The sequence below is a fragment of the Protomyctophum parallelum genome (assembly GCF_964188405.1).
Source record: "Protomyctophum parallelum genome assembly, chromosome: 16".
NCBI lineage: Eukaryota > Metazoa > Chordata > Actinopteri > Myctophiformes > Myctophidae > Protomyctophum > Protomyctophum parallelum.
In genome coordinates this window covers 25,768,414-25,780,767 of record NC_139711.1, presented here as the reverse complement: position 1 = coordinate 25,780,767, position 12,354 = coordinate 25,768,414, and the positions used below count along the sequence as shown (strand labels likewise).

The 12,354-nt window shown below is 42.2% G+C and overlaps 1 long non-coding RNA gene across 1 annotated transcript in view; it reads left to right on the top strand.

The window, feature by feature from the left end:
* The first annotated feature begins 8,889 nt into the window (after window positions 1-8,889).
* LOC310873260 overlaps window positions 8,890-12,354 on the top strand; it is a 618,303-nt gene continuing 614,838 nt past the window's right edge. The window contains exon 1 of the long non-coding RNA XR_014570476.1: window positions 8,890-8,945. This is a non-coding gene — a long non-coding RNA (uncharacterized lncRNA). The remainder of the gene's footprint in view (window positions 8,946-12,354) is intronic.

Sequence of the window (12,354 nt, the reverse complement as noted above, 5' to 3'; positions counted from 1 at the left end):
CTATCATTAAAATGACATTATATTTCACGTTTCCTTTTGTGGAACGCCCTACCAACAGTCATTAAGACATGTGAATCCCTTGACTCCTTCAAAACTGCTCTCAAAGGGCACCTACGGACGGCTGCAATTGGAAACTGGCCCCCGTAAAATCTGATTCCCCCACCCACCCCTTTTTTCCCCTCACTTATATGTTTTTTTTTTCCTTTTTTACCTCCACTATGATTTCCTGCTTTTGGCTACATAGAAGTGTATATTTGTACGTCTCTAAATATTTTGATGAAATGAAAATGGTGGGCCATATTGTAAACAAGTAGTGTGTGCGTGCGTGCGCGCACTTCTTTCCAAGATAACTTGAGAACAGATATAGGTAGAATTTCATGAAACTTGAAGGGAATTATAGGCCAGCTGCCCCAAAGACACGATTAACTTTAACTGCAAAATAACTGGAGAATGGATCAATTTCCTAATAATCATGAAACATGGTGGGAATGATTAGTAGGCTGCCCTGAAGGGAGGAATAACATTTGGGTCGAAATGGTCAAGGTCAAAATTGGTATTAGTGCAGGCAAGGCAGGGTTGGTATTGGTATATTGGTGCAGGCTAGGCAGGGTTGGTATTGGTATATTGGTGCAGGCAAGGCAAGGTTGCTATTGGTATATTGGTGCAGGCAAGGCAAGGTTGGTATTGGTATAATTTGGTGCAGGCAAGGCAAGGTTGGTATTGGTATAATTTGGTGCAGGCAAGGCAAGGTTGGTATTGGTATATTGGTGCAGGCAAGGCAAGGTTGGTATTGGTATATTGGTGCAGGCAAGGCAGGGTTGGTATTGGTATATTGGTGCAGGCAAGGCAAGGTTGGTATTGGTATATTGGTGCAGGCAAGGCAAGGTTGGTATTGGTATATTGGTGCAGGCAAGGCAGGGTTGGTATTGGTATATTGGTGCAGGCAAGGCAAGGTTGGTATTGGTATATTGGTGCAGGCAAGGCAAGGTTGGTATTGGTATATTGGTGCAGGCAAGGCAGGGTTGGTATTGGTATATTGGTGCAGGCAAGGCAGGGTTGGTATTGGTATATTGGTGCAGGCAAGGCAAGGTTGGTATTGGTATATTGGTGCAGGCTAGGCAAGGTTGGTATTGGTATATTGGTGCAGGCAAGGCAAGGTTGGTATTGGTATATTGGTGCAGGCAAGGCAAGGTTGGTATTGGTATATTGGTGCAGGCAAGGCAAGGTTGGTATTGGTATATTGGTGCAGGCAAGGCAAGGTTGGTATTGGTATATTGGTGCAGGCAAGGCAAGGTTGCGGCGCCAGGTTTTTTAATAGTTTCTTCACTTTGGTGGTGATATTCTTAGTATTGACTTGTATACCAGTGGTTCCCAAAGTGGGGTCCGGGGTCCCCTAGGGGTCCTTGAGAGTTCCAGGGGGTCCCCAGCTAAATGATAAGATGATAATTGTACACTCTCAGAATTAAAATAACTATCAGAGATAGAAAGGCCATTAAATGGGGGTCTGTAGACTAACTGGGGGTCCATGAAATTACTATGTTTTGGAATCACTGCTAGAGCCGTAAAATCCTCTCACTGGCATATCTTTTCAAATGGGGGGCCTAATAAATGTCGATTTGGGGGTCCTTGACATGAAAAGGTTTGGGAACCACTTGTATAAACTATCAATATCGTTTTAGAAGTGTTTTGAAATCCTTGACATCCACAAACGCCCGTCAGCTGCTTTGGTTTGTTATCGGTGAAACTGGAGCCGCAGCAACGTCACGCGCGGTTATTTCAACAAGTTGCTCCAGACTTTCTCCAGGGACCAGCATGCTGAAAGAGTTGTGTCTCCAATACAGACATAATCTGATCCAGTGTCGTCAAAACAAACATGGAGGCATGGGGAAGAGGAGGGAAAATCCAAGATTAAACTGTTCTGAGAAAGGAAGCGATTTTAATCGCAGTGAGTCATGACTGTTTGTACATGTGTGAATAGAAGGACACACGGCCCTGTTTTGTCATATAGTACGAATAGCAACAATAGCAAGGCCACAAGCTCACAATGTTTCGCATCGCAAACTATTTTGGCTATCCCTATCCCACTATAAATGTGTGAGATTTCTGTCTGTGTGTTCGTCTGTCTGTGTGTGCAGTTCACGTATCTTGAGAACCGTCCGTCCATCCGTCCGACTTCAAACTCGGCACACAGTATAAATGAGATGTGGTCAAAATATTTCTATATTGCGTAGATGTTATCCTTTCATTCTAGCCCTAATAGGAGCAGCTGCTAAATACTTCACAATTAATCAGATATTTCCTCTAATTCATTTTGGATTGTACAAGACAAGCCTTCACTGCATGTCAGCATTGTGTTTATAGTCAGTACTGTCCTCTTCGGCATGTGGGAGTCTGTTTTCACCAAGTAGATTTGTTTTACTCAAAAGAGTAATCGCCAACCATTTCAGAGCAGCCTGACTGCTGCATACAAAAAGGAAACAGTCTAGTGTTTCAAATTCTTACTCGTTTGACGCCTATTGCCAAATTGTTTTACTACATCAGATTCCAAATGCTATAGCCTATCTCAGAGCAAAGGAAAAAAGCTAGAATACTGTTAGTCTAAATCTAAAATGTATTTTCCATTCAGTCTACCGGGAAACATGGTTTGCATTTATTCTATCCGGGGCCTTCGCAGTCCGTACAGGCAGGCCTCTGAAATAGAATCAGCCTAGGCTGCAATTATACTATCTAAGGCACTAAAATATGGATCTGGGAGATGGGTGAGACCAATCACAATCTGCATAAATAGACATGAAAGAGTAATGAGTCACACACACACACACACACACACACACACACACACACCCTCACACACACACACACACACACACACACACACACACACACACACACACACACACACACACACACACACACACACACACACACACCACACTCATTTGCCTACCAGTCTTCGTCTAACTCTTTCATGCCCAGAGTTACAGGACTACTGTGTCAGCTTGGCCTTGGCTTGTGTTAACGTAAAGTCCTCTGCAAAACTGTTTCCTGTAACATGGCCAATATGATGTATTACAGACAGTAATACAGTACTTTGTAACTTTGTTTAGAAAAGTGCCTTGCAGGTCAGGTTATTGATAATAACTTCAGTTGAACTCTCAGATTGTGAAAATCAACGGGTCACTGGTATCATACTTGTAATTCCCATGATTTGGTTTGGATCAATTAACTTTTGCCATGTTGCATGCATATCTGGTTTATAGATAATTAGTGGATTTGGAAATGGTCTGCGTTTGTGCATGCTTGCGTGTGTGTTTGTGTGTGTAAATTACTGGATATACAGTTTTGGAGTAGGAGTGTTCCAGACCAGATGGCACTGGTTAAAATTCAGAATATATAAACCAGGCTTTCCACACCTACCGTGGAAAGCCTGGTGAGGTTAGTAATCCCCATGCACTGTTTGCTATGACATTTCCCCAGACCCCTGCAGTTCAATATGCCACAAAGATCAACAGAATGACATTTTACGTGAGATAGTCCACTGTTATTATCTCTGAGGTGGTAGAATTTCACAGCTTCACAAGTACAGTATGTATCACAATAGCTTAGGTTGAACGTTTGCTAGATGCATAGACATAATGAAAGTATATATTCTGTACTCTCCCAGAAATTACATTAACCAGCATCCCTATTCTGGGCATGTCATAATGGGCATGTAAGCATTTGGCAGAAATATAACTAATCTACAAGCTCACAGTGCGACTCAAGAGATGGTGTCAAGGGAAAAAAGGAGGGGGCCAGGGATAGACCCCTATGGGAACGCTGTAAACAAAGTCTGCGGTTTCAGTGGTTACATGTGAGCAAAGGCGGACAATGGATGTGATGTGTATTGAATGAGAAAACACCTGTAGGTGCATCTCGTGCTTGTTTATCTGCTTAATCTGCACCAGCACAGGTCTCTCTCTCTCTCTCTCTCTCTCTCTCTCTCTCTCTCTCTCTCTCTCTCTCTCTCTCACACTCTCAGCGGGGAATGGTTCACCTGCCAGCTGGCCGCTTCTGTCCCTGTACTCAATTATGGTTTTAGCCCTTTATACTGAGACTCCAAAACCATTTCAACAGAACACATAGTGCAGGAACTGAACCTGACACCACAGTCTTTTATGGGGAGCACATGAAAAAAAAAGACGTGATGAAGACCAAACTGGTGGTTGAAACGTTGTATTTTTGGGTTTCGCACAGTAAATGTGGTGGAGCAGCAAGCTGTTGTGCAGACTTTTCTTCTCATTTTTCCTCATGTGCAATCGAGACGAACTTAACATTTAGCACTTAGTGGAGACTCGACTAGTTTACTTCATGGCAGGACAGAAAATAGTAGATTTTCAAAAGAAAATGTAACTCATCACATTTTGGTGAGAAACAAAGTTTAAAAAAAAGTGCCCTTCCGGGCACAGGTCTCCACCAGGTTATCCACAGATCCGTGCAGTTAGAGGTAAAAACACTTTTCGGCCAGTTATAGCGCCACCTTGAGGCTGAGTTGAAATTGTTCATGTGGCATTTCGTCCTCGGCCTAGTGGGAATGTGGGTGCACAATTTCACGGAAATCACGCGATGTGTTCATGATTTGCAGCATTTTGTTTGAAACTGAGCACTCCTGTGAACTTTGGAAGCCAATCTTAACCAATCAGGATGGAGTGTGATAAATCTGAAAGACCCGTTTCGTTGAATGGCTCTAGAGAGACTGTGTACCAATTTGCGTGATGTTTGGACAAAATCTGTAGGTGTACTGTGCAAAAACTTGTTTTGCACAAAGCGGCCTCTTGGTGGCGCTATAACAGGCCGTTGTGGAAAGTTTGGGGCAGAGGTTCATCGTTGGCATCCAGGGAGTGTGTGTGCAAAATTTGGCATCGACCGGGTTAACGGTGTCCGAGATTAGCCTGTCACGGACACACGGACGGACGGACGGACGGACGGACGGACGGACACACAAACGGACGGACGGAGTGCAAAACATACTCTCCCCACATGCCTTCGGCCTGGTGGAGACAATTAACCACAGAGTTAATTCAGTGGAGTCAATGTGTCCAACTGTGAGTGTGGAATAGGAAAATGGCGGAAAACGATATGCATGTTCCATCAGCCCTCACTGTATGGCTGGATCAGTAGCCTAATTAAAATGAAATAGATTCATGCATTATGAATGATAGTGGAAACCATTCTATATAATGGTGTGCTAGATTATGTATAAGTAAACGCAATGAATGTTAAAAAGCTTGTTTGCTCAGTGGGTGTGTATCGGTTAGTTCCTACTTCCTATTACACATTTTCTGTAAAGCACAGCCTTCCTGTGTGTGAAGTGAACTATAAAGTTGGATTTTACTCGACTCAACTAATAGATACAGTGACCTTATAAGTGCCAATAGATACAGGAACCTTAAGTGCCAAGCTTAATTTGTTTTATGATTTGATTTGATTTATTTATGCCAGGGACCCCCATATAAGAGAAGATTTAGCAGTGATTCTCAACGCATTTCATTTCAGGGACCCCCAATTTGACATGCATTAGTCTATACGGACCCCCATTTAATGGCAATTCTATCTCTGGGACCCCCAATTTATATTGTAAAATCAATGTTAATTTAACTCTAAGAGTGTACACATTTTGTACACTCTCCGAGTTACAGATCCATATAGGATCCATTTGGTTCCAAACTATCATTTAGCTGGGGACCCCCTGGAACTCCCTCAAGGACCCCTGGTGGGTCCCCGGACCCCACTTTGGGAACCACTGATATACTCTTCAAACTGTGTGGCAGACGGCGGGAAGGAGAAAAGCTATCCGGAATTCCAAATGTAATTGAGTAAACGTACAAATGTCATCAAGTGTTTAGTGTTATACTTGAAGTATTAAAATTAAAAGTAGGGGAGAGCCGCCAAGGTTGTAACGCTTCACGGTTGTAACATGGACGTTATCTCTTGATTGGTCAACGCCACCATGACGCCATCGCGTCAGTATGTGTACAGCAACGTACTCTACGTGCCCAGGAAGTTTGAAGTGTTTACCTTCATCCCACGGGGAGCTATTGGCGAAAAACAGATTTTTCTCAAAAAGCTAAATTTTTACACCTGGAGTATATGTGTGCTACAATTTTTTTCTTTGATGTTGGTGAATAAAAATCCACATGGATGTCTTCATGCTTATGTTCTTCATTAGTTTGCATCGTGTTTAGACGGAATGCACGTTCATTCTGGTCTGTAAGCAACGCCAAAGAACATCTTGCTAAAGTGGATCAATTGTAACACACGCCGGCTCCATTCAATACCATTATAGGTCATATTTACACAGTTGACATATTGGCCAATATTATATGTTCTAAAATTGTATTGTATTGTGTAGTGTATTCTAAAATTATTGTAGGGTTGTATAACATTGTACAACTCAATAAATCAAACGTTTGTTTAATCAATGTATTTCCCCACTGAACTGACCAAAAAAAAAAAAAGCCCAAACTGGTACACCCGATACTATTTAATATTTCCCTTATTTTTGATACATTTTCTTATCACATCCATGGTATGAAAACAATGCTAAGGAGTTGCTTCAATGAAATATAATTGCTTTAAGCTGAAAACGATATGTTTAATGATGTTTTTTAGCGTTGTTACATTTATCATGCATGCCGTTACAATTAATCCGACATGCGCAGCAATTGTAACACTGGAACAGCGTCCACGTTCGGTTTAATAACTCCCGACCTTTTTTATAAAAAAAATAACTTGAAGTGGTTTATGGTAGCAGACATGTGTAGGTCCGTTGCCTGAAAATGTGTAGATAAACGGATCTCTGAGTAAAAAAATGAAACGTGCAAAGTGTTACATCCTTGGCGGCTCTCCCCTACTCATTATGCAGAATGTCTCATTTCAAGTTTTCATGTATGAAAATATTTTCAAATGGGTGGGTAATGTATGTTTTGTAATAATAATCCAAATCTATTAAAGTAACTAAAGTTTTCGAATAAAATGTAGTGGAGTAAAAGTACAATATTTGCCTCTGAGATGTAGTGGAGTATAAGTAAAAGTAGCCTACTGGCAATTGGAAATACTCAAGTAAAGTACAAATACTTCAAAATTGTACTTAAGTACAGTAGGCAAATATAATCTGAATATTGGATGATTAAAAGTCCTTGAGTTTTATGGGATTACAGTCACATACTGTAACTGAGGAGGAGGTGTTTGTTCAGCCTCTTCTTGAAGTTATGAACGCTGCTATATGAAATGCCTCCAACAACCTGTTCCATATTGTTATGGCAGAGTGGAGAAAGCTCCTATCGAGGCATTTGGTGTTCGACTTGGGGTATCAGTGCTTTGAGGTCCACTGGACAGCTGGGAGCAGTTAGTGCTGGGACGATGGGAGAAAGAGTTTCTGATAATCATCAACATTCATATCAAGGCAATGAAAGCTTCAGCAGAGTGGAATGAGGCTCTTAGGAGAGGTTAGAGGTAGATGGCTGAATTTAGCCCAATAAAAAGAGGACTTAGCAGTGGTTAATGAGAGGGAGACGGTAGATAGTCACTGAACGTGACAGAGGTCGCCTGATGTCACTGTAAACAGTTACAGGGGACCTGCTTTGTCTCTACACTTCCCTGAGTCTACAGCTTCCATGCAGTCACAGACCGCTTTAATGCACAATGCCATAGAATGTACTGCACGTCGTCAATGATATGTATAGTCTACTGTCCGAGAAGTGTTACACCAGTGGGTCTCACCTCCAGACATGGGGACCCAAAGAATGCACTGTTCATAAATTACAGTAGCCAACATCTAACCCTCTAATCAGTCAAGAGCCACCCTATATTTCCAAATAGCAGCCCTGCCTCAAAAAGGGCCTGGTTCCTTTTAAACGCCCGGGGTCTGACACCATTTTGTGTATTAAATGACCCCCCCCCCCCTCTAATTTGGATCCACCCAGGCTATTGTTTGCAAATAGCCACCTAGTTCCTTTTAAACGTTTTGGTGTCCAAAACGATTTTGCGTATTAAACACCCAGGCTACTTTTTGGAAATATACAATTCTGGTGATGGTTCACGTGCAGATTGTGTTTTAGTGAAGGTGAAACATCAGGGCAAAAAACCGGATTTTATTTCATCATGATGAGAACGCCGCTGCTCATAGCCAAATATACACGTGTGCATTTGTTGAGCACGCACAGTCCCTGAAGTTGTGCAGGGGTCCTCATATTTGTTATATAACTACATTATGTAAGTAAATAGCTACAGTTTTGATGATTAAATCATTTGATGGTGGGCTTCAGTAAACGACAAGCTTGGTTCTACTCTCACCCATTTATTAGGCTTTGTGTGCTGGGCAATTATTGTAACGAGTCCTTATTAGCTAACAACTCTCTTTGGCTCCCTCTCATATAGTGCACTGTACGCATATGCCACTAAGATAGCTATATAGAAATCGGATTGTGGGGAAGACAGTATTTAGGTACGGAAGTATTTATATTGGCCACATGACTTCTTACGTCATCAATTAGCCCAGAGACTTTGCTGGCAAATGATTTACTACAAACTAATATGCAGAACTGCCTATAGAGCATCGCAGTCCCGCCCCCTTTCATGACGAAGACAGGCCCAGGAAATAATTCCCCACGCATTTTTCCCATAGACATTTCAAAAAGTATTTATTTAAAGATCTGTAAGCCTCGAACAAAGCCAACTTGGATCGTGACAAATCATGACAACAAATAAAACATTTTGGGCCGAACAAATAATTAGAAGACAAAAAGGGCAGGGTACAACACTTTTGTTGTTTTTCTTCTTTGTAATTATTTGTTCGGCCCAAAATATTGTGTTTATTGTCATGATTTGTCACGATCCGAGTTGGCTTTTGTCCGCGGCGTAAACGTCTTTAAATAAATACTTTTTGAAAAGTCTATGAGGAAAATGTATGGGGAATTATTTCCTGGGCCTGTCGTCGTCATGAAAGGGTCTTTAAATAAATACTTTTTGAAAAGTCTCTGAGGAAAATTAATGGGGAATTATTTCCTGGGCCTGTCGTCGTCATGAAAGGGGGCGGGACTGCAACGCTCTATCGGCACACTAATTATTCGGGTAAGTTCACCAACATTTCTATGACCCTGTAGCAGATGTTGGTGATACAAAACATAAAAAAGAAGACAGCAAAAAGCGTATACAGTAATACAGCCACATACAGTATAGCCTATGTAAGTATACAGCCACATACAGTATAGCCTATGTAAGTATAGAGCCACATACAGTATAGCCTATGTAAGTATACAGCCACATACAGTATAGCCTATGTAAGTATACAGCCACATACAGTACTGCCTATGTAAGCGTATACAGCCACATACAGTATAGCCTATAGCCTATACAGCCACATACAGTACAGTATAGCCTACCCTACAGTATGTAAACCAAATGGCCAAAGCTGCATGTGAACAGACATGACATGTATTGACTGAGGGAAGAGGCACGAATTTGTGGGATAAAGAGAGATGGGGTGAAAGCGGCAGGGAAAGCAGAGAGGGAGGAATATAGGACTGTGTGGGATGAAGACCGATAGAGAGAGGGAGGCCGGGAGAGAGACACAGAGAAAAAACAGTACTACCCACGGATTGCGGGCAGGAAAGAGAGCAGAAGCTCTCATAGCTTTCGCAGAGTTAAGGCCTGGGTGAGAACCTAATTACTTGTGTCTGTGTGGGAGACGGATGCCTTCGTCTCGTCGGCTGGAGATTTAGAGGGTGCTCTTCGACAGCGCGCGGCGGCCGTGGCGGTGGCGGCTGCACCGTGGAGCATTCTGGGAAGGATCCGGCACCTGTCACAGCCAGGCGCACTGACAGCTTGTCGTGTTCTTGTTATACAGCCAGCCGTGATCCCCGCCCTCCCTCCTATTAGTAGGCCAATGACACAGTTGACTGGCTGTCGACTTGCGGTGGTGGTGGAGAAATGGAGGGACAAAGGGATCTGATGATGCAAGGCTCCTCCTATACATCATTGGTTCTCAAACCTTTTCATGTCAAATGACGTATAGATACTTACTTAGCAGAGAAACGGTTAAGATGTGTACGACTGTTTCTTTGTCATGTGGTACTGGATGTAGGATGCAGTGTGGGTCGTGTGCTGATGGGTACCAGGTTGCCATGTTGAACTTGGTAATGTAAACGGGCTTTAATGGTGAAAATAAGAATGTCCTCACCTATGGTGTTATTTGACAGTACAGAGTGTGATAATGAGTGGTTTGCAAAGGGAAGAAGAGACAGTTTTCCCTGCAGCCTGAGACTGGTCCAGTGTTGTGAACTTTCTGATCGCTTCATTCCTAGAATGGTGGCTCTGGGTGACCCCGCTTTGTTTTTTTTGCTGCTTTTATGTTGCTGCCACGGGTTAGTTGTAACCGGCCGTGCATGTCGGGAGTGACTGTTGTCGGACTAATGCCTGTCGAACTGTCAGTATGTCTAACCAACGTATGCACCCCCAGAAGGAGCACGTGGCCCGCACCTTCACTTAAGTATACAGTACATGGGCAACTGGCGGCCCAGGGGCCACATGTGGCCTGCACCTTCACTTAATGCAGCCCATCGGTTAATATTAGAATACTGATATGTTATTGATTTCAACTGTATTAAAATATTAGTATTTTTATGTCCAATGTTTTTGCATTTAAAGGTTTTATGACATTCATTTTCATTTCTTTTTCTTTTTTCTTTTAGGTTTTATGACCTCAATTACACCCAAAAAACCTGAACTTTGAACATTCAGTGGATTTTCTGTGGTCTGAAGTTTTCTTTGGGGTTTTTTGGGCCTTTTGGGCTACAATGAAAACAGGCAACACAGTGAAACAGTGACATCTGCTGGCAAATCCCATTGACATATATGGGATTTGCAGTAAGTGATGTCACTTACTGCCGGCAAATGAGAGCACCTGTTTGAGCCAGAAAACCCCAGATCACAGAAAATCTACTGAATGTTAAAAGTTCATGTTTTTTGGGTGCAATTGAGATTAGAAAACCTAAAAAAACAAGAACAATTCCAAAACCTTTTTTTTTATGTCACAATCCCTTTAAGTTCATAAAGTTAAAGGGATATTTCACTTAAAAAAAAAACCTTTGGTCATTTCATCATCTACCCAGGCTTATGTGAACACCCCAGACAGTTTTTAAAGGTATATTCAGTGATTTCACTTAATTCAAATATCACTTATTTTTTTGTTTTGTTGTGATAATCCTCCCTACTATAGAGTGTGCTGGCCATATAAGGAGTTCCTCCCTGTCCCCAGTTAACCCCTGGGGGTCAAAAAACCTTAGGTTTCGTTTTTGACTCTCTATCCTGATTGGACGAAAGGCTGGGTCCCACAGCCAAAAACGAAACCTAAGGTTTTTTGAGGGAAATCACTGAATATGCCTTTAAGTTGCTTCAGTCAGTATTTAGATATTTAATATTAATTTTAGATGCCCTAGCTGCCCCCTTCCTATACAAATCCAAACTCCATTTTAACCATGATAGATTAATCGAAAACACCCGACCTATTTTCTGTTGACTGATGTCCTTCTAATACGTGAGGGGGCTGTGGTTTGTCATTTACTGTTTATTTTTAATAATTCTTGGCCACCCACCACCATGAGAGATGTGGTCAAAACTAGTCAACTCAGGTCCAGTTGACCAAGCATATAGACTAGGGTTTAAGTCATTAACTTTCGCTGGCCTCTCAATGGTCAGTGTGAGATTTCTGTCAATCACTCAATGCACCCACCGCCAGATGCTTATGCATTCTCAGACAATCCCACCCCACTGGGTCTTCAAATAGTCTACGTGGCAGACTGACTAATGGCAGCCCATCGTAAATAGATACATCATCATACAATTACAATTTAGGCATTTAGCCTTAATCCAAAGCAAGAACAAGAAACATGGTAATATATCAAATACATAAAAAATTGTCATCATGAATCATACGTAAGCTTAAGAACCTAACAGTGGAATATCTATCTATACAGTATGTGTATACGCTATAGAGTGCTATGTCTACATAAAGTGCTATTTAAGTTACATACATTGAGCCTATGCATACCCCTGTATAGGTGGTCGAGGCTATAGGGCAAGTACTACGGCAAGTGCTAAGATGGAGTCTAAAGTGGTGCTGCGGAAGATTGGGAGTGAATCTGCAGTTCTGATTGCAAGGGGAAGTGCATTCCATAGTTTTGGAGCCAGAAGGGAGAAGAGTTTGGGACGTTTTGGGCGTTGCCAGTGTTTTTAGCGAAGGTACTTCCAGCTTCCCTGCTGATCATAGCGCTCGGGGGGGGGTTTGTAGGGTGCGATCATACTTGCACGATATGG